Genomic DNA, 22,471 nt, shown 5'->3' on the forward strand with positions numbered 1-22,471 from the left:
CACAGACATAACGCGATCAAACTCACTAGTCCAGTGTGGGGGAACGTTTTAATCATAGAACCCTGTATGTGTCAAAGAACACGGCTGAAAGTCGGAAAGGCGGTAAGAATGTGTGTGTGTGTGTGTGTGTGTGTGTGTGTGTGTGTGTGTGTGTGTGTGTGTGTGTGTGTGTGTGTGTGTGTGTGTGCGTGCGTGTGTGTGCGTGTGTGTTTAGACCCATTGTCTCTGCCTGACTTTGGATGACTATACACTTGTCTGTCTCTATTTCAGTTTATCCCCCTTGGTTCATGCCCCTAATTTAATGACCCAAGTAATTTGAGACAGTAAGGAGGTATGGGATGCAAGGGTACGTTGCTTTGTGGATCCAGAATAGGCAAAGAGTGGTTGGAGACGGGTCATATTCTGCATGGACGCCGGTGACCAGTGCTGTGCCTCAGGAATCTGTTATAAGACCATAAGACCAAAAGATTTAGGAGCAGATTTAGGCCGTTCTGCCCAATAATCAAGAGGGCAGAATCCAAATATCATTTATTATTATTTTATGTACAAATGAAATAACCTTGAGACTCGTCACCTGTCCAGATCAGCAGACACCCCCACATGCACAGTTGAAGAATAATTTCAAATAGTTCACAAATCGGCTGACTGCATTTAACAAAAGCGAGAACAGAAGTCAAAGTTCATATTGCATTTATTATTGAAGTCTGTATAAACGGAACAACTTTGAGATTCGATACTCCTCGAAATCCAACGGTTCCCACAAGTCAGTGTGCACCCCCGAATCCGCCAACACTCCCAACTCTGTGCAAATCACTGTGAGCCCACAAATCTGTGCTCACCGGTAAACGCGCATTCAACTCTTAAATCAGTGTGCATCCCTAAAGCAACGGACACCTCAAAATCCCTGCGCATCCACCCATTCGCTTCCGTACCCCTAAATCTTAGCACATCCGTAAAGCAAGATCAGCCGCCGAATCACTCCTGCCTCCCCAGGTCTCCAATGTGTCCCGTTCCCAGTTCATTCAATATTCGATAGCTTTCAAACTGATTTCTCCCCCATTTTCCGCCCAGAATCTCAAAGGTTCACTCTTTCATTCCCTGTTCAACCTCCTCAGAGTTAAGCCCATGATATTGCTGTATCCCTTGCAAGCAATGCAATGCTGTATAGTTCTCTGAACCAGTGTACACACATCCCTCTGTTGTTCCAGCCAAGTGTTCTCAGTCGCCAAGCCGTCACGACAAAGCGCCAGCGTTGTCTGCTAGCTACCCTCTGACACAAAGAAACACACGGGAACTCATATAAACACGCATAGATGCAGACATACAAAGATACATTAATAATGATCACGTTATAAACTTTGAACTTTTAAAGATGGAGGCAGCTATTTCGCGATCTGTTTGAAATGAGTTTTGCTCTCGGAAAATCTAATATGTCTGTGTCGATGTCAGCGGGTTTGAGGGGAACACTTGGGAATGGGGCTGTACATTGATTTGCTGATGAACAGACATTTCAGGGTATGTTGGCGAATACGGGTACGCACACTGATTTCGGAGAGTCAGTTAATTTCGGGGTGCATGCTGATTTGAGGGTTGAATGATGTCGGGATGTTGGGGGTGTTGGCGGATTCGGGGATGAGCACTGGCTTGGGGGAGCTGGTGGATTTGGAGGTTGTCAGAACTCAGGGTTGTTCCGTTTTTAATGCAATAATAATTAATTCAATATGAACTTTGACCTCTGTTCTTTTTTCATGGAGGTAGCTATTTTGTGAACTGTTTGAAATGATTCTTTCTCCGGGATAACCTAATGTGCATGCAGGGGTGTCTGCCGAAATGGAGCTGTGACGAGTCTCAAGGTTGTTTTATTTCTCCATACATTAATAATAAATGCAATTTGAAATCGGCCCTCTGTTCTTGCTTTGTTACATTTCAGCAGCCATTTTGTGAAGCGTTTGAAATGAGAGTTCGAGAACATCTGCATTGCGGAGACAGATGGGAAGGGGCTGAACCAAGGGGGATAAACTGAATTGGAGGTGTACGGGCACGTGTATAGTCAGGCAGGGTCAAGCAGAGACACTGACGCACACTAACGTTCATAGACAGACAGACAGACACACACACACACACACACACACACACACACACACACACACAGTTCCTAATCCGCTTCTCCAGCTCTCAGCGTGTTCTTTGATACATACGGAGTGACATGATTAAAACATACCCCTCCCCCCACTAGACTGCTCAATTTCATGGCATGTGTTCGGGTTGGGGATTGGTCCTGGATGAGCCCCCAAATGATCTGTGCGTGACTAAGTCACTGAAGCAATTGGAGGATTTAGTGGGTATGAAATTGTGTTTATTCATCAACACAAACAGACATTTTCTTCGAGGCCTCTCAGTAGAGTCCTGCAAACACAAACTAAATCAAGAGTTTATACTCTTGAGGAGAATGGTAATAGTAGGTGATTCTGAACAATTTCACAGGCACAGTGACATAATTTACTTCAATATTCTGTGTCCAACAACTGGTTCCTTTGAAGTACATATTTACAGTGGAAGCACATTTAATTGAAAAGACACCTCGGACGGTTCAGTTACCTTTGTTGTCGCAAACTAACTCCCACAAAGGTTCTAAATATTATTCAATGATTTAATCACAATCTGTCATCGCAGGGATTGTACATGTCTGACGTAATTGGTTTGTAAATAATTTAAAAACCTTTATTTTAAATCTGTTGAAATCTGTCCCTGTGGAATTGCTAAATGGCTTTAAAAACCACAGGCATGTGCTGCCTTAACATTTCATTCCGAGAGATCGCCTGTCGCACAAAGACACAAATCACTGGCCAGAGAAAATGTCTGCAATGTTGGATAGGTACATCAGTCTGGAGAAAATATTGTACATGTTCATTGCCGTCATTGGAGTTCCTGGTGAGTGAGCAGAGCATTTCAAGTTCGTTATTTCTGTGTGTTAACCGGTGTGAACCTGTTTAAGATTATGTTACAAGCTTACAACCTGATCATCATTGCACAAATATCCATCAGAGTTATCGATCCTGTCAATTTCACATTCTAAATTTTCATATTTAATAACAAGTGGAACTAAGTCTATGTTTCTCCTCTAACTCACGGAATCAAATAGAACGCTGTTCTTGCCTTGAATGACACCGTGTCCAGAGATGTCCCAGTGCTGGGGTCAGGGATCTCTCCGGGAAGTTGTGACTGGGAGATGTTTGCATTCTGAAGTACATTTTTCCTGAGTTATTGATCAGAGGGGAACCCTAGTCCTGTGCTTCACGTCTCCATGTGGAGTCTGTCCCTGTCGGATCGCACTGTCTGCTGGTCAATTATCGGGTCTGATCACCTGAACCAGTGTTCACGGATCTGCTGCCGTGTGTTATCGAATTAAACTGCGCTGCAGAATTAATCCATTAACGGAGCAATTTAGCCACAGGTCACTAAGTGGTTCCTTCTTTCCCTCTGAAAACCGTCATAAATCGGGGCAGCGCTTCGACCTGAAGTAGGGTCTCGACCTGAAACGAAAGATAATTCGATTCCATGGATGCTGCCTGACCTGCTGAGTTCCTCCAGTTTTGTGTGTGTTGCTCCTCTCTGTATCCCTTCTCGGCCTCATCAGATGCTGATTTTCCAGAGTCCTGGTCAGTCACAGTTAATTCAGTGAAACCGGCCCCATCAGCGACTGGAAAAGGGGATCGGCACCGATCGGTGTTGTTAATGCAGATCGTTTTTATCGCCAACGATTCCCCACACATCGTCGTATCTCCACACTGAAGAAGACAGGTCAGAGACAGTGCGACCCAGCGCTGGTGTTAGATCAGCAGCCGTTTATAGATTCTAGCACTGTCTAAATCCAGATCAGCTGTTAGTTCACGCACAATGTTTTCAGTAATGCCCAGTGTCTGTTTCCACTCTCCAGTGAATATAGTGGCGATCGTGATCCTGTCTCGGGGAAAGTGCGGCCTCTCTACCTGCACCACTCGCTACCTGGTGGCCATGGCAGCGGCGGATCTACTGACCGTTGTCACCGGCGTCATTTTGACTCGAATCAGAGTGTACCACTTCCCGTGGAGTTTTCTGAGCATCACCCCTGTGTGCAGTGTTATCGATGTACTGAGGTTCACAGCCACAGACTGTTCTGTCTGGTTCACCGTCGCTTTCACCTTTGACCGGTTTGTCGCCATTTGCTGCCAGAGACTGAAAACAAAATTTTGCACCAGGAAAACTGCGGCTGTGGTTCTGACAACAACCGGCGTACCAGCGTGTCTGAGAAGCATTCCCGCTACTTTGTACGGGAACCCAGTGTGATCATCGACGATGTGCCGTGGCTGTGTATTACCAAGGACAATTATTTCACTGACCCCGGATGGGTAGGTTATGACTGGCTGGATACGGTTTTAACTCCGTTCCTCCCTTTCACGGGGATCCTGCTGCTCAACGCTCTGACAGTCAGGCACATTTTAGTGGCCAGTCGGGTCCGTAAGGGGCTGAAGGGTCAGAGCAAGGGGGAGAACCGCAGTGACCCTGAGATGGAGAGCAGGCGGAGGTCTGTGATTTTACTCTTCACCCTCTCCGGCAGCTTCATCCTCCTGTGTATGACATATGTTGTAAATTTCATATATTATCAGGTCGCAGGGAAAGGAAACGATTTCAATGACTCTGAATGGATCTTTCACTACGTCGGGATTTTCCTGCTGAATTTCAGCTGCTGCACGAACACATTTATTTACGCGGTGACTCAGTCGAAATTCAGGGAGCAGGTGATCAGCGCGGTGAAATATCCCGTCACTTCGATGCTTCAGTTCATTAATAAAGCCGCGACCTGAGTAGTCGCCAGAGGCGCACATTCGTCTGCGGATATGTCCATCTATTCCCATTCACTGTCAGACATTCCCATAAGACGGCGGGGAACGACTCAGATGCTAGTTTACTAACCCAATGTGTATCACACCAGTCTCCGCTATCTTGTTTAATGATTGGCCAAGTTAAGAAATTAAGTCAGGCTTTGAATAAACGGCGGTTGAAACTCCAACTTAAAGGCGCATTCCCGCTGTCAGCGGTGGCGTAGACAATTGGGAAATAAAATCCTCACTGTTTCTGTCTTCTAGTGAAAGCTAAATTACCCCAACAAATCCTATCGATTATACGCAATGAAGCACAATACTGCGAATTTAGTTAAATTCACTCCCATGACTTAAGAAAGCGGTTAAATGGAATCAATCAAGGCCCCCCAAAATTAAAATCAAGCCTGTATGATATGCTTCACGCTAAAATGTTCAATTGTTTCATAATAAAAAAAAACACGCGATCCGGAAGCATGTTTTGCAACATGACAAAAGGAATCATTAAGCATAGTAAGTCATGGCGATATAATTCCTTCGCTTCTTGCTTCTCCCATCAACCCTGCACTTGTATGTTCCCATTATAGTTCATGCCACTATAGTTCCATCCCTTCTTGTTTTACCACTTTTTGTCCATACACCCAACACGTTTATATATTCTCTGAAGGTGTATCCATTTTCCTATCAGTCTTTCCATAAGCTCCTAATTTTCAACATACAAAATTCTGAACTTCTGATTTGTTAAGTGAAGGATCTTTATCCACAGTTGAACTTTTGCAACTTACAGTCAACCCACTCATTCCTGTCAATACCTCTGTGTGCAGGGACCTGGAAGAAGAAAATGTATAAACAAGTACTTGAATATGAATTAATGCCTGGTGAGTTTCCAAACAGTAAATTTGACGGACTGCTAAAATAACGTGTTTAAGAGTCATCAAAACCGGAATGTAATCTGAACAAATATAACGTTGCGTGGGAAGAAATTTCTTCACCCACCTTAAGCCTAAAATGATGGCAACCATTTGTGCTGTATATACTGCCAAATGGTTGCAAAGTAATTTCTCCATCATTGTCTATACTTCAGGGACAAAAATGGGCTACTCCGGCATTCCCAGTTAAATTTTCCTTCGTTCCATCTGCAAAAATGCTTAAAACCTTGACACGATTAGTAACGATTGGCGGTTAACATATCATAATAATTTTCCTTAATATACTGATGAGACAACAGATTCTCCGGCAGAAAATAATATTTACATGCTATTAAACTGTTCAAGCTAAAATCGACTAATGTGATTGGGGAAAAGAAAACAAAGTAGCGTTACTGAGAACGCGACACTGGGACATATTGCATAATCCAACAAGCCCATACTCCAAGCGTGATAAGAGCCCAGATATCCAGAACTAAACACACTCTTCCTGAGTGTTCCCAACAGTCCTCTAACACACTTTCAGCAGCATGATAATGTCTCTGCCCCCTGAAATTAATCGGGTATGTTAATATCAAGTTCACCTGCCGCAATTGTGGGGGTAATAATCCCATTTCAACCAGTAAAACCGAAACATGGGACGACTTTACTGCATAACAACACAATCTTAAAGTCTATGCTTGCATCACATCCAAGCATTTTAAAGCTGAAGATGAAGCTGATCCATAAGCCACACAGACAGTATCGAGAACAGATTTAATTAAACAATTCTAAATGATTTTCATCTAGCACCCAATAATATCCACATGGACAGCTGAGAATATTTAATGTTCCTTTTTATTTATCAGTTATTATAGCGATGTAGCTCTTCCATGCCAGCTTATTATCCACCCATATGCCTGAAAATCTTTGTACTGGCACGTCTTGAAGAGTTTGATCGTATAAATGCAAATCATCTGCAGATCAATTAAGCTTATTTGTAAAACACATAACTTATGTTTAGCTACTGAAAGCTAACATCGTCATCTATTTCCCTTTTGTTCAAACAGGTTAATAGATAATTGCAACTCCATACACTAAAATTCAAATTTCTGCCTCTAATCCAGAAAGCTCCTTCATCTGTACATAGTAATTTACCGACGCTATCTCGGGAAATATCATTAATCACATTATTAAATAATAAAGGGTTACAAATACAGTCTTGTGCGGTCCCAGTCGCTATCTCATACACACCAGGATATATCTTTCTCACCCTTACTTGCAGGGACATTCCAAATCACAAACAAAATATCAGAAAAAATGCTGCAATCTCCCCTCTCCTAATTTCCAAAAGTCCTTCCTTCCATAAATATTACATGCCTTTTCAATATCAAAAGTACTGTCATTGCAACAATTTATTTTAACTGTGCTTTCGTAATATCGTATTCCAGAAAATAAAACTGAATCCAATGTTATTCTCCCCTTCCAAAATATACTCTGATAAAACGATAACTTGCTTCCCTCTTCAAAAATATAATTCAAACATTCCAGTACTATACGTCCATAAGTTTACATAAATGAGAGGTTAACCATATTGGTTCATAACTGGAAGGATCTGACTGGGAGCTCCGGGTTTAGAATAGGCAATAATACTGTCATTGTCACTTTAATACCCCACCTGTTGAATGATGTATTTCTACTACAAATGCCACATACGTTTAATTCAAATTCACAACTCTAAACCTTGCCCTTTTCCTTATGAAACTGGTAACACCAGTTACACCAGGATGTCTTTCTACAGCTCTCACAATAATTTTAATTTCCTCAGTAGGACGAGGTATTTGATCAGTACAATTCACCACATCCGTTATAAACATCACAAGCTTCATTTCGTCCAGCAATAAAGTATCTTTATTGAGAGAACTGTGAAGACGACACATATTCACTGACTTCACTGTCTGTTCTCTGTTTGGGAAAAATTATCAAGTTTACCAGTGACAGACGTGTTAAACTTTTTGAAGGCCTCTGGATAAGGCACGTACAACTGTACTTTAATCGGTTGAACTGAAACTGCCTCTGTTTTCATAAAGCAACATAGATACCATTTTCACATTTCCACCTCTCTCCATGACTGACTTTCACATCAACTAATCTTCTCAATTAACCGATAGGCACCTCAGCCAGTGACAGCAGGGGACAGCGGTCGGTCTGAGCTACGATAGGCCGGGTGCAAATCTGCCCCATGCTCCGCCCCTCTTCTTCTGCTCCATCGCCGTTGCGGAGTTCAGAGAGTAGCTGCTGTCGGAGTCTCCGTCCTCGGCTTTCACAAAGACGGGCGTGGTTCCCCTTCGACGCCTCGGTGGGTCCGTTCCGGCGATGTTTGTGGTGGCGCAGAAATAATGTTTTGCCAGTTGTTTCTTTGTTGCACAACATCAGTGTAGAGAAAAGAATAAAAATACACTAAATTTCAAAATACATAAATAGTGCAAGAATGGATTCATCAGTTAGTGTTCCCCGTTTCAACTTAAATATATGCCCTCGGGAATTAGACATTTCCTCCTTGGGCAAAATACAGGTTGTCCACTCTGTCTGTCCCTCTCACATTCCGATAAACGTCTGCTGGACCTCCCTCAGCGTCCACCGCTCCAGAGAAAATCAGCCTAAACTGTCCAATCTCTCCTTATCCAGGCTGCAACCCGGTAAACCTTTTCTACTCACCGTCTAAAATCTTCACATGTTTCCGATGATAGAATTGCAACAAGTCAGATGCAATGAAACTAGAGATTTATGAAACTGTAGCATACCTACCTGACACCGAAACTCAGTGCCTCGACTACTGAAGACAAGCAGGCCGGACATCGCCTTTACCATCCCATCACCCTGCGCAGCCACTTTCAGGGGGTTACGCACTGGGATCCTTCGTATTCCGTACTTAACTGCAATCTATTTTAACTTTGTATAATTACATAGGATGTAGTGTTTGGTCTATTAACGGGAAATAAGGTGCACAATTTACTCAGAACCTGTGCGGATATATACTGCAGATTATTGAGAGAGGCAGGGGACTGGACCAATATATTTGTTTTCTCTTCAGCCAAAAATACGATCTCAGAAAAGTGACTACAAATGTTTTTAAGTAGGGGGTGGATCATCCTGGAAAATATAAACTCACGCAGCTGTTGGAAGGTTTTTGGAAACGATTCTTAGAGATAGGATATAGAGTTACGGAACACCACATGGATAAACAGATCCACCGGCTCTTCCAATCTGTGATGACCCATTTTCTGGCCTAGTCCTATCGACCTGCACCGGGACCATAACCTTTCACACTCCTCCCGTCCATGTACCTATCCAAATGTCTCCTGCTTTTACCACTTCCTCTGGGAAATCCACACCCACACTGCTTTCTGAATTAAGAAACTCCCTCCCATCTTCCCCTTAAGCAACTCACCTTTTACACTTAACTTATGACCTCTTGTTCTACACTCGTCTAAGTTGAGGTGGCAAAACCATTCGAAGTATTCTCTCCAACTCAGGTCCTCAACTCCTGGGAAAATCATTATAAATCCTTCAAGCTTCTTGATATCTTGCCTATAGATAGGTAGCCCAAACTGCACGCAATACTCCAGGATTGTCCTCATTAAGGTCTTTTACAACCTCAACATAACATTCTAATTCGCGTTAACAGTACTTTTATTTATAAAACCCAACGTGCCAAAAGCTCTCTTCGTGACTCTACCTTGACGTACGGGTCTATATTCCCAGATCCGTCTGTTCTCCGCAGACCACAATCCCCTACCAGTCACTGTGTAAGTCCTGCCTGGTTATTCCTGGCAAAGTGCAAAACCTCACAATGATCCACATTATATGCCAGCTGCAAAATCTTCAGCCCATTTATCCAGCGACTACAGCACCCACTGACGTCACACTCTGTTCGCTGACTGGGAACGATTTATCAAGTTGACCAGTCGGAAACTGGTTTAACTTTTTGTAAGGCCTCTGGATATGACACGCAACTGTACTTTAGCGTGTTGAACTGCAACTGCCTTTATTTTCTCAAGGCAACATAGATACTATTTTCACATTTCCACCTCTCTGGTGAGTGACGTTCTGATGAACTAATTGAACGACAGGTAGCTCAGCCAGTGAGAGCTGGGGACAGCGGTGGGTCTGAAATACGATAGGCCGGGTGGAACTCTGCGCCATACTCAGACCCTCCTCTTCCACACCATCACCCTGGCGGAGCGCAGCCAGTTGCTGCTATCAGCGGTATTAAGAAAAAATACAAAATTACAGTAAATTGTAACTTACGTAAGTAGTGCAAAAATGACTCATCAGTTCGGGTTCTAGCTTTTACCTTAAGTACATGCGCTCTGCAATTAGATATTTCCTCCTTAGGGGATGAAGATATATGTTGTCCACTCTGTCTGTGCTTCTCATATTCCAATAAACTTCTGTCAGACACCCCTCAGGCTCTGCAAAAATATCCCTAAATTTTCCAAACTCTACTTATCTAGTCAGAATGCTGGCAAACCTCTCTACCCACCGTCCAAAACCTCCATATTTTGCTATAATAGAATCGCAGCGCTTCAGATGCGATTAAACTAGAGATTTATAAATCTGCAAATTACAGTATCTACCTGACACTGGAACCCAGGGCCTCGACTACTAAAGACGGCAGTCCCGACTGTGCCTTTACCACCCACCCTGAGTAGCCACTTGCAGGGAGTTATACACTGGGATCCGCCACAATCCCGCTTGATGTCCCGCGGAGTCCTCCAGCACAAACTATCCTTTGTATAAAATGCTAACGGGAACTGAATGCAATATTTCAGGAAACATACCAGGTCAGGCACCATCTAATGAGCTGATGCAGACATCTTCAACCTTCGATAATCTACTTCGCTGTCCATTCGCTCTCTGAATCTAGGTGTCATCTGTAAATCCAGTTTACCATATTACCACTGAAATCCAAATACTTAAAGTGGCATGCAAAGGTTTGGGCACCCTTGGTCAAAATTTCTGTTACTGTGAATCGCTTAGTGAGTAGAAGATAAACTGGTCTCCAAAAGTCATAACGTTAAAGATGAAGCTGTCACGGTCCCTTCTGGAAATCGCCGGCCTGGCTATTTTCCTCAGGAATTGAGCCTCATTCACCTCGTTTAGTTCCCAGTAATTCTCAGGTTGCACTAAGTACACACACCGGCTGTCCATCAGCAAATGCAGTATAAAAACCCTTGGACCACAACAAGGAGCTGCCAGCTCGTTGGTCGACTCGTGTTTGAGTAACCTCGTTCCATGGTTCTTAGGACTATCAGTTCTAAGTCTGGCATCGCTCCTGAATTCTCTGCTAAGACCAAGACTCGAGGTAAAGACTCCCTTGGCACCAATTCCACGCTCGCTCCGACCGTAACGCCTCCCGACTCGGCCTCCGCGCCCGTGTTCAGCACTTGGGTTCGTTCCACCGCCACGTCCTTGCAACAGAACGAACTGGCCACGATGAACCCAGCGGACACGGATCCCGTAAACAGGCCCTGGTCAGCCAGGGTTACCTATTGGGCGCCCACGACCAACTACTTCGGGAGATCACGGAAAAACTTCGGACACTGACCACGAATGTGCAGAATGTCAGTGAACAAGTGGACCGGGTCTCCGCTTCTTTTTCTCCGTCCCCTCCAAGAACCCCGGCTTCCCTAACCGCTGTGCTCGGGATGGCTTCGCCCCCGGAATCAGCAACACCATCCCCTCGACAGCCGTATGTAACAGGGCCTGAACCCTACGCCGCGGACCTGGGTAGGTGCCGGGCCTTCCTGTTACAATGCTCCCTAGTCTGTGAGCTGCATCCGCGTACCTACACTTCCAATAAACCAGACTTCGTACATCATGGGGCTGCTACGAGGAGATGCCTTGGCCTGGGCAACCGCGATATGGGATAACCGACCAGAGGTTTGTTCCTCCTACTCCTCCTTTGTCCCCGAAATGAGCAAAGTCTTTGAACAATCCATTCGCGGAAAGGACGCCGGGAAACGGTTACTTACTCTTCGTCAGGCTTCACGAAGTGTGGCCAGGTATTCCATTGAGTTGCCGACCTTAGCCGCAGACTCTGGGTGGAATGACGAGGCCATGCGGGAGGTGTTTCGACAGGACCTCTCGGACCAGATAAAGGATGAGTTGGCCGCGGGGGACGAAACGGACTGTCTGGACTCTCTGATCTCGCCAGCCATTCGATAAGATTATCGACTTCAGGAGCGTCTGAGAGAGAGAACCAGTTGCCTCGACGCTCGGGGAAGCCCACGGTCCACCTTACCAGTCTCAACCAGCCCCCCCCCCCTTACACAGCCGCTCCCAGTGTCGCTCCTGACACGACCGTCCTCCCTGGGGGAGGAACCGATGCAGCTGGAACGGAACCGTCTCTCCCCGGCCGTACGAACTCGGAGGTGGAGAGCTGGGGATTGCTACTATTGTGGCCAGCCAGGACATCTCCGGGATACCTGCCCTCAAGCGGCCTAAAGGGAGGGCATCAGTGAAAAAGGTTGCCCTGGTGAGCCGGATGATACTCCCTTCAGTCCCCAGACTCGGATGCTGACCCTGGCTCCCGTGAATTACCAACGACAGTCTCTGTCCCTGTCCGCTTTGGTGGATTCCGGTGCCGAAGGCAATCTGCTGGACGTAGACATAGCCTCCCAGGCTGGAATACCTCCCGGGCCGCTAACTACCCCGCTGGAGGCCCGGGCCCTGGACGGAAAACTGCTGGCTCGGGAAGACCCACTGTACGCCACCCCTGACCTTGATCCATGTCCGTCAAGTCCTCCAGAGACTATGGGAAAACCAATTATTTGTGAAGGCGGAGAAATGTGAGTCCCACGTTCCTTCGGTCAGCTTCCTGGGTTATATCATCGAGAGCGGGCAGGTGAGAGCAGACCCCGAGAAGATCCAGGCAGTGGAAGAATGGCCCAGGCCCACGACCCGCAAACAACTTCAACGATTCCTGGGGTTTGCGAATTTCTACCGCCGATTTATCAGAGACTGCAGTCGAGTGGCGCACCCACCCCCTTACCCGGAGTACCTCGCCTACTACCCCCTTCTGTTGGGAATCCGAAGCCGACTCAGCATTCACCGACCTAAAGAGGCGTTTCACCACCACTCTCATTCTGGTCCATCCGGACCCAGCCCGTCAATTCATTGTCGAGGTGGACGCCTCAGACTCCGGGATAGGAGCAGTCCTGTCCCAACGATCAAGTTCGGACGAAACACTTCACACCTGCGCCTTCTATTCTCGCCGACTGTCTCCCGCCGAGCGGAATTACGACGTGGGGAATCTGGAACTCCTGGCGGTCAAACTAGCGTTGGAAGAATGGAGGCAATGGCTTGAGGGGGCAAAACAACTGTTTGTGGTATGGACTGATCATAAAAACCTGGGGTATATTCAGACTGCCAAACGTTTGAACTCCCGCCAGGCCGGTTGGTCATTATTTTATGGACCGTTAAAGTTTTCCTGCAAGAACGGGAAGCCGGACGCGCCGTCCCGCCAATACGACTCCAAGAAGGACACTTCCAGCCCAGAGGCTGTCCTCCCACCACCCTGCGTGGTTGCCACCCTCACTTGGGATATGGATTCCAAAGTAAAAGAAGCCCAACGGGATGACCCCGACACAGGCAATGGACCAATCGATCGTCTGTATGTGCCCGTTTCCGTCAGGTCCCAGGTTCTCCAATGGGGCACAAGTCTCGGTTCGCCTGCCACCCCGGGAGTGACCGGACCCTAACCCTGCTGAAAAAGCACATTTGGCGGCCGTCCATGGAGGCGGATACCCGTTCCATCTCGGCATGTTCCATCTGTGCCCGGGGAAAAGCCTCTCATCCCCTTCGTCCTCTCCCTGGTCGTCCCTGGTCACACATCGCCCGAGACTTCGTCCCCGGTCTCCTCCCCCTTTCACATGAGAACACCCCCGGACTCACCGAGGTAGACCGATCCTCCAAGGCGGTGCGCTTCGTTGCCCTCCCTAAACTCCCTTCCTCTCCAGAACCCGCAGATCCTCTCGTCCGTCTTCCGCCTCCACGGAATCCCCGCGGACATCGTCTTCGATCGAGGTCCCCAGTTCGTCTCACAGATATGGGCCTTCTGTCAAGCCTCAGGTGCATCGGTCAGCCTGTCATCCGGCTTCCACCCCCAGACGAACGGGCAGGCGGAACGGGTTAAAAACGATCTGGAGGCGACGCTACGTTGTGTAACGGCAAACAACCCGTCGGCCTGGAGCGGCTACCTCCCGTGGGTTGAGTCCGCCCACAACTCTCTGGTGAGCTCTGCCATTGGAAGGTCTCCATTCCAGTGTCCCTGGGCTACCAACTCCCTCTGTTCCCGCTCAAGAAGAGGAGATTGCGGTACCGACGGTTCAGGACCATATTGATCGGTGGTTTAAGGTTTGCAAGGAGACACGCACGGCCCTGCTCAGATCAGCAGAACGCAATGGGAAGGCGGCCGACCGACACCGGACTCCGGCGCCTAAGTACCCACCTGGGCCGATGTTGTGGCTTTCATCCAAGGATACCCCATTGAAGAACGAGCATAGGAAACTCGCCCTTCGCTCCCTGAGACCATTCAAGGTCAAGTGTTATCAATCCCGCAGCGGTCCGCCTAAAACTGCCAAGATCTATGCGCATCCATCCGACTTTTCGTGTTTCCCAGTTAAAGCCAGTTTCCATCAGCCCGTTGTGTCCTCCGGCTGAGACTCCCCCACCTGCCCGTATCATCGACAACCATCCGGCATACACCGTCCGAAGACTACTGGATGTGCGCTGTAGGGGCAGGGGTCTCCAGGGCAGTCTGGTAGACTGGAAGGGTACGGTCCAGATTAGCGTTCCTTGGTTCCCTGCTCCTTTATCCTAAACCCAAATTACAAGATTTTCATCGGGACCACCCAGACAGGCTTGGAGGATCGCCGGGAGGCTCCCGTTGAGGGAGGGATAGGGTCATGGTCCCTCCTGGCTATCCCCCACCTGGCTATTCACCTCAGGAATTGGCCTCGTTTATTTCCAATCATTCCCTGGTTCCACTAACTACACACACCTGCTTTCCATCCGCAAATGCGTATAAAATCCCTGTGATCACCACATGGAGCTGCCAGTTCGCTGGTCAACTCCGGTGAGAGTAACTTCGTTTCATGTTTCATAGGGCTGCCAGTTCTAAGTCCAGCATCACACCTGGATACCGTCTCCACGCTCGCTACGTCAATAACGCCTCCTGACTCTGTCTCCACACCGTGTTCTGCACTTGGGTTCGTCCACCGCCACACTCGTGTAACACATACAAGAGATCCAGAAGGTTATTTTATTAGCTCAGTCTGTGGTAAAGAAGGTAAATGCATTATTGGTATTTATCTGAAGGGGAATAGTGTCAGGGGTAGGTTTTTCACACTCAGAGTGCTGGCTGCGTGGAATGCACTGCTGGCGGGAGTGGTGCAACCGGATACAACAGGGTCTTTTAGGGAAATTCTCGGCAGTCTCTAGAGCAGGCTACAGCATTGTGGAGGCACAACATTGTGGGCCGAAGGGCTGCAAATCTCTATGTTCTCGGTTCGATGAGACTGCTCCGCCATTCCTGGCCTTCTTTCATCTGGCAAGTCCAGCTGCTGTTGAGACAGTGTCCTGGCAAAAGCTACATCGTGAAGACAAAGGAATACTCCAAGCAACTCAGTGAAAAAGGTTATTGAAAAGTAAGAAAATTGGCGCAGCACCAGGACAACAGCTGTTCTCTGTGCAGTCTGGCTCCTCTCAGTCACTGAGGCATTTAACTCTCCCCGAGCTGTCATATATCTCTTGGTCGCCTCCATCACATGTACCTTTCCGGCACGATCTCTCACTTATTGAGGACAGCCTGCTCTTGACAGATTTACAGCTGTGTCATATTCTTTCCCTGAACTGAACCCTGTGACGCATCACAAAACATAACCGTCCAGTCTGAGAAACAAAATATCCGGTTATTTCTCTTGGTGTTCATTTCATATAATTTGCAATCAGGTGTGCAGTGGCTTATCTACAGAGAAACGAGACTAGATGCACTTTAACAATTTACAGTCTATTGGCATCGTTTGCACATTTAAGATAAAGGCCGATGTACGAGTTAGGCGGTGGTCCTGCATTTGTGGTGAGCGATGAAGCGGCAGGACAGCAGCATCTGGACTAATTCTCCTCCTGAGTTGTTAGTTACGCGATCAAATGGAGCAGAAAGGTTCACCATTTATAGGTGCCTTTGAGCTCGATAATCGCGATCAGCTGACTGCAGGGAACTCTCATTTGATAATCCTCAGATTGAATTCCACGCAGAGAGGAGCAATTTAAAATATGGATGTCTTGGGAATGACTGTAGACCGGTGATTCTCAACCGTATTTTGGCCACGGCCCCCTCAGGAGCTCTTCTCAGGTTCCAGGGCCCCCCTTTCAAACGGGGATACAACACGAACAGATACACAGAAAATCATTTACTATTGAACACCAAGTAAACTTGAACATTCTGACATACTGGACAAGATTTCAAAAAGACTGTATGAAATTAAACATCTATCAGGCCTAATGCGATTGTTGAGTGCGGTGTCTTTCTGCAAGTTTCATGGTATCGGGCTCCCAATTAGACAATGACCGTCGGAGGTCTCCTCTGGATTGTGTTCCTGAACTTTGTGGCTGGATTTTGTGAAGGAAACTACCTTGCAGAATCTGCTCTCAACCAAATATGCTGAGGGAAAGGCAACAAAAAAAAAATATTTCGGCTTCTTCCCACAGTGTTGTAAATTTATTCGACAGATCATTCTTGATTCAAAAATCTTTTTGAAACGGACTGATTAAATTATGCAGCCGAATAAATGCATAGCAATACATATTTCAATTTTCCTTGTCAGATGCATTCGCTAAAATCTACCAAAAATGAAACAAAATTTAGTTTGCGTTTTTTTTTTCTAGCTAAATTGACAACGTTGACTGGGAAATGGTTTAGGAAGGTTGCTGAAACGTTTTCGGCTTGGGAATAAGCGCACGAAATACAGATACATTACTGACAAAAAATGCTGTCACCCGGAGTCAGGAATTTTCTTTTTCGTTGACGTCATATGCAGTATTAAACAAATTTCACAAGCTACATTGACGTATGATATAGCCAAACACATATACTTTAAAGTTACCAGGCACAAAAAAAAAAAGGCCCAGCAAGACACGCTGATCTTCGGAGAATGAAGGATGGCGATAATGGATGCGAAAACTCTTGATTGAATATGTTGACATGGTGCAGTCTGATTTGTGACTGACTCTGAAGTGAGGCTGTGTGGGCGGAGCTTAAACAATGAATGTACCAGTTGTGCTGAATTCAAACGGTGTGTTGGAAAGATATTATAAATAGGAGGGAAACTATTGACTCCACTGAAGGTTGCTGCTTCAGTATTTCATCGGTTCAGTTACCAGGGCCCCCATAAACCCTTCGGGCTCCCCTTCTCACAGTTTTCAGTCGGTGGCCCACTTCAAATGTGCCTGGGCCCCCAAGGGAGCCATATGGATCCCGTTGAGAATCGCTGAAGTATATAGGTGCCTTTGAGCTAGATAATTGCGATCAGCTGATTGCGGGGAACTCTCATTGGATAAATCTCAAATTGAATTTTACGCAGAGAGGAGGAATTTCAAATATGGGTGTCTTGGGAATGACCAGGACACACAGTAACGTTACCACTGTGGTCAATGTGAAGGCTCCAGAGGCAACATTATCATCATGGTCAACGGTGCGCGTGGAATAGGAATGACTTCGGCAGCTTGGTCTGCAGTGATATCATCATCTCAGTTCAGTGAGCTGAGATCCAGAGAAGCAATGACGACATCAGAGTGGTCAGTGACGTGCTTTGAAAGTACAGACCATTTTGCATATTGAATACAAGAGTCCGTAACCGTTCTGACTTCCCGCTTCACACTCAATGTGTCTGTTCGTGTCCGCTGTCTTGCAGTTCCAATCCAGGAAGTGGTTCTCCAGGAGGTCAGAGAGAAGAGTCTGAGTTTGACTAGTGGAGATTTTGGGCAGATTCATCAAGTCTATGTTTCACATCCTTCCCCATCTGCAGAGAAATCTTCGTTGGAATCCTCCTATCAGAGCAACAAATAAAATTATTACAAAACCTTTAATAATAATGTGTCCTATTTACATTTTATACCAACATGTGGTGTATCCCACACTTCTGCATGTGCTGAACTACAACGGGTTAACAACATCTATTTCTGACTGTAATTAATCTGATTTGTGATGCGCAATAATTCTCTTTGTTGTGCACAGCCTGCTCGGAACAACATCAACCTGAACGTTTATTTGCAGCACTATTCACAATATTTTTGAGTGTTTAACTACGTTATACGTATGTTTACCTCCATGCGGGATATGTTATCAATTATATTTATTTATTCTGTTCTTGCCGGTATGCGAGATCAGAAAAAGAAGCAGCTGTGTAAAGCTGTAAGTGACGGAGACTCGATATTTTTATGTTCCCCAGTGTGTTTCATTATCTGCATCATTGAACACAAGCTGCACCTCTTTTCATATTTTAGGTTCTTTTTCCACTCCTCCACGGACAATGTCCGGAATTATTTGTGTGCAGGTAGACCTAATAGAATAGACGTGAGGCGCTCCCTCCCACCACTAGCCTGCAGGTTACACCTGAGCATGCTGTAGCCCCTGCTTACTGATGTACACTGGATATGGTCCAAGAACCTGTAGCAGAGTCACAGACTGACTGTGTTCCCTGCCTATGCCAGGTTTCGGGCCGCCTTATCTGCCCTGTAGAAGAACCTGCAGTGGGAGGTGCACGTGGGCACCGACAAGATAGGTAGAACGAGGAAAGAGGATGTTCGCATTCCCACCTGAGCGACATGCAAATTGGCATAGGGTCCGGGAGATTAGAGAGTTAAATACCAGTTCATGAAGGCGATTATAGATGACATGGAGACACTGATCATTTGGGGAAGAGGGCCACAGAGTGACAAATGGATTACAATACAGATATGCACTTTCTGATGAGGCTGATGGGAGCTGGACTGTGCACATCTCTACTCACATCATTCTACAGGGACACAGTCGGCTACACCAATCTGTGATTGACTGATGAAGGCCAGTGTCCAAATGTTTCATCATTAACTTCCCAGTCTTTGACCCAATTTGAGACCCTGTCAGCTCATTGAGTGAAAGGCAACTCATGTTTGATTAACATGAAAAGAGTTTGTCTAGGTGCTAGAAAGGAACCTATAGATGTGGTTGGATTTTCAGAATGCATCTAATAAGGTGCCACATGAAAGGCTGGTGCTCAACACCAGAAATCACAAGACGAGTTCAAAAGAATAAAAGGCTGGTTTTTACATAGAAGACAGAAACTCAGTTAACAGATTTGTTTCCGGATTGGAGGATGTAACTACTGGAATATCCCATGGATCAAATCCACCCTCAGTTACACACTATCAATATTAAAATTTTGGTGTAGTAGGCGGAGGTTGGGTTGGGAATGGGTTTTCTAAGGGAGCAGGGGTAAGTTGAGGGCCGTCAATTACTCACAATCGATATTATTCACCCGGACGAGGGGACAAAGTGTGAGGTGTCCAAGGGTGTCTGTCAATGACATAGGATGTGGTGGGGGTAATGTTGTGATGGGACATTTGGTCTCTGCCACAGGATATAGAGACGCTGGGTAAAAGAGAGAATACTTGGAAAATGGAATTTAATGTGGTAAACAGCGATGGCGTGTTCAGTGATGGAAAGTATCAAAACGCAGACGATTATTTATACGGAGAAAAGCAGCACATGGTTCAAGTACAGAGGGGTCCAGGTGTTGTCTTGTACAAGTTACACACAAACAGCAGACAGGTGCATAGAACGGTTGATGTTCATTTATCTCTGTGTGATTGGTGCAGAGAGACGGAGAAGTGTTGTTATAGTGTCAGACAAGTGCACAGTGATGGATTTTGGGCAGTTAAAGCAGGCCAGGACATACGCAATGTCATGGGGAAGGTTAGTGAACAGAGATCTTGGGTTCCCGAAAAGTCACAACACTGATTGTCAACGTTGTGAAGTAGGTGAACAGCATACTTCCCTTTAGCAACAGAGGATTTGCAACGTCACATTACAGTTGTACAAAACATTAATTAAACCACAGCTGCAGTAACCTGTACAATTATGGGCAGTACAATAAGGAAGAAGTGGTTCAGCTGGAAAGGTTAAGAAAAGATTCACAGAAATGTCGCCTGGACTGGGGTCTTGTGTTACAAGTAAAGATCAGACACTCTGGGGCTGCTTTCGCTGGAGTGAAGGAGGCTGAGGGGGGACCTGACCGAAGTTTATAAAACTATGCAGTTGCAGATAAGGGAAACAGTCAGAGTCATTTTCCCAGGGTGGAAATGTCAAATTCAAGAAGGCTGCCTTTACAGTGACAGGGTGATCATTTAAAGATGGTGAACAGGGCAAGTGGTAGATCGGTTTTATTTACAGAGTGGTGGGGCCTGGTATGGGCTGCCATGGGGAGTGATGGAAGCAGATATGATAGTGACATTGAAGGGAGAAAATAGATTCCGTTTAATGTGGCATTGTGTTCAGTACAGACATGGTGGGAAGAAGGATGTGTTCCTATACCGCACTGTTCAGTGTTCTGAGTGAGCCTCAGTGACAGAAAACTATTTAACAAGGGGCACCGACAGGGGTATCTGTGGCAGCTAGTCGGATCCTCAAAAGTGTTACAGAGCAGACAGACCAAGGATTACAAGTACACAGTGCTCTGGAAGTGTAGGTAGGGTGGTGAAGAAGGCATTCATCAGTTAGAGTTTGGTGTACAGGAGATGGGACTTCATGTTGTGACAGTACAGGTCATTGGTGTGACCACAATGTATTGTGGGCAGCTCTAGTGGCTCAGTTATAGGATGAAAATCACTGAGCTGGGAAAGAGCAGAATGTTTTGAAAGGGAAAAGATCAAAAGGGTCACTCGGACAACTTTTTCCACACAGAGAGTGGTGGGTGAATGGTACGAGCTGCCAGAAGAAGCTGCAGAGGAGAAACAATCACAATGTTTAGCAGACATTCGGACAGGTGAATGGATCGGAGAGGTTGAGAGGGAAATGGGCCAAACACAGGTTAAATGGAACTCTGGGATACGCACCGTGGTCAGTATAGCCGCGTTTTTGTCCTGTGCATTTCTGTAACTGAGTGGAAGATGGACAGCACTAGAGATTCCTCACTCCAGGTGTCGATGGTTCACATGTGACTAGGGGGAATGTAAAAGATGGGAAGAGGAATGTGCAAAAAAGTTTCTCCCCACCTGTCCTTTAAATCATTCTCCTCTCACCACAGATCAACTCCATCTAGTTTTAGATGGACTTTGTTGTGGAGAAAGTCTGCAGCCATTCACTTTATCAGCCATGTCCCTCAGAGTTTATGCACTTCTATACGCTCAACACTCAGCTTTCTACATTCCGGGAGCACAGACTGAGTCTTTCCAGTCTCTCCTTGTAACTCAGTCCCAGTCGCTCCTTGTGACTCTTTACTGTACCCTCTGCGGCTGTATCACATCCTTTCTGTTGCGGAGCAACAATCCAACTACAGTCTCAACAAAATATTGTATAGTTGTGACAATACATCCTAACTCTTCTATTCGGTGCCCCGGTCTCTGCTTTTCTCAGTTCTTGCCTAACATAATTCTCGTTAGCTTGCAATACACACAAAATGCTGGACGATCTTAGCCTCTATGGAAAATAGTAAACTGTCAACGTATCTGGCTGAGGCCCTTTAACAAGACTGGGCAAAAACAGACGCGAGATCAGGATAAGAAGATGGTGGAAGGTGGGGATGAAGTACAAGGTGGTAGGTGACCATTAACTTGCTCTTAGTTAAGCAAATTCCCTCAATATTGTGTCCTTCTTTGAGGATGACTGTATCAAAATGTTCTCCCACTGAAATTCATCAATTGCAAGGGTCATGCCCCAGTGCAATGTCTCTTAATAGGCCCTAAAGCATCTGCCGTTACCACCATCCCTAGCAGTACACTCCACACATATTCTGTGTTTAAAAGTTGACCTCACACTTCCCCAACCCACCTCCCATACACTTTTCTCTAATCACCTTAGAATTATGCTTCCTTGTTTTAGGAATCATTCCATTTTTGGAATCATTCTTTCGGATTTCCACTCATTTGATGCCTCCGATCATTTAGTATACCTCCATCAAGTCATCTGTCATCCTGCTTCCTGCCAAAGAGAAAAGCCCTTTCTTACCCCACCTGTCCTCATAAGATATTTTCTGTGAAGTTCAACGTTCAAAGTAAATTTATTGCCGAAGTACAAATGTCATCATGTACATTTTGTTGCGGGTATGCACAGTAAATACAAATGTCTTGTGTGTGTGTGATCTTGTGTGTGCAAACACGAAGGAATCAATGAAAAACTGCACACATCAAAGACTGGCAAAACAGCAATGTAGAAACTACAACAAAGAGAATAAATTGTCTATGTAAACAAAAAAGCAAAGCAAAATGATAATAAACATACAGTAACTATCAGGAAGATAAGACATGGAGCCCCTGAATGTGAGTGAATTGTTGCGCTGTGTGACATTATCGCCTCTGCTTCCAAAGCCTGATCGTTGAGGGGTGATGGCATTTCCTGAACCCAGTGCTGTGGGACCTGAGGCTCCTGTAACTCTTTTTCGATGG

This window comes from Hemitrygon akajei, unplaced genomic scaffold (assembly GCF_048418815.1).
Source record: "Hemitrygon akajei unplaced genomic scaffold, sHemAka1.3 Scf000083, whole genome shotgun sequence".
Lineage (NCBI taxonomy): Eukaryota > Metazoa > Chordata > Chondrichthyes > Myliobatiformes > Dasyatidae > Hemitrygon > Hemitrygon akajei.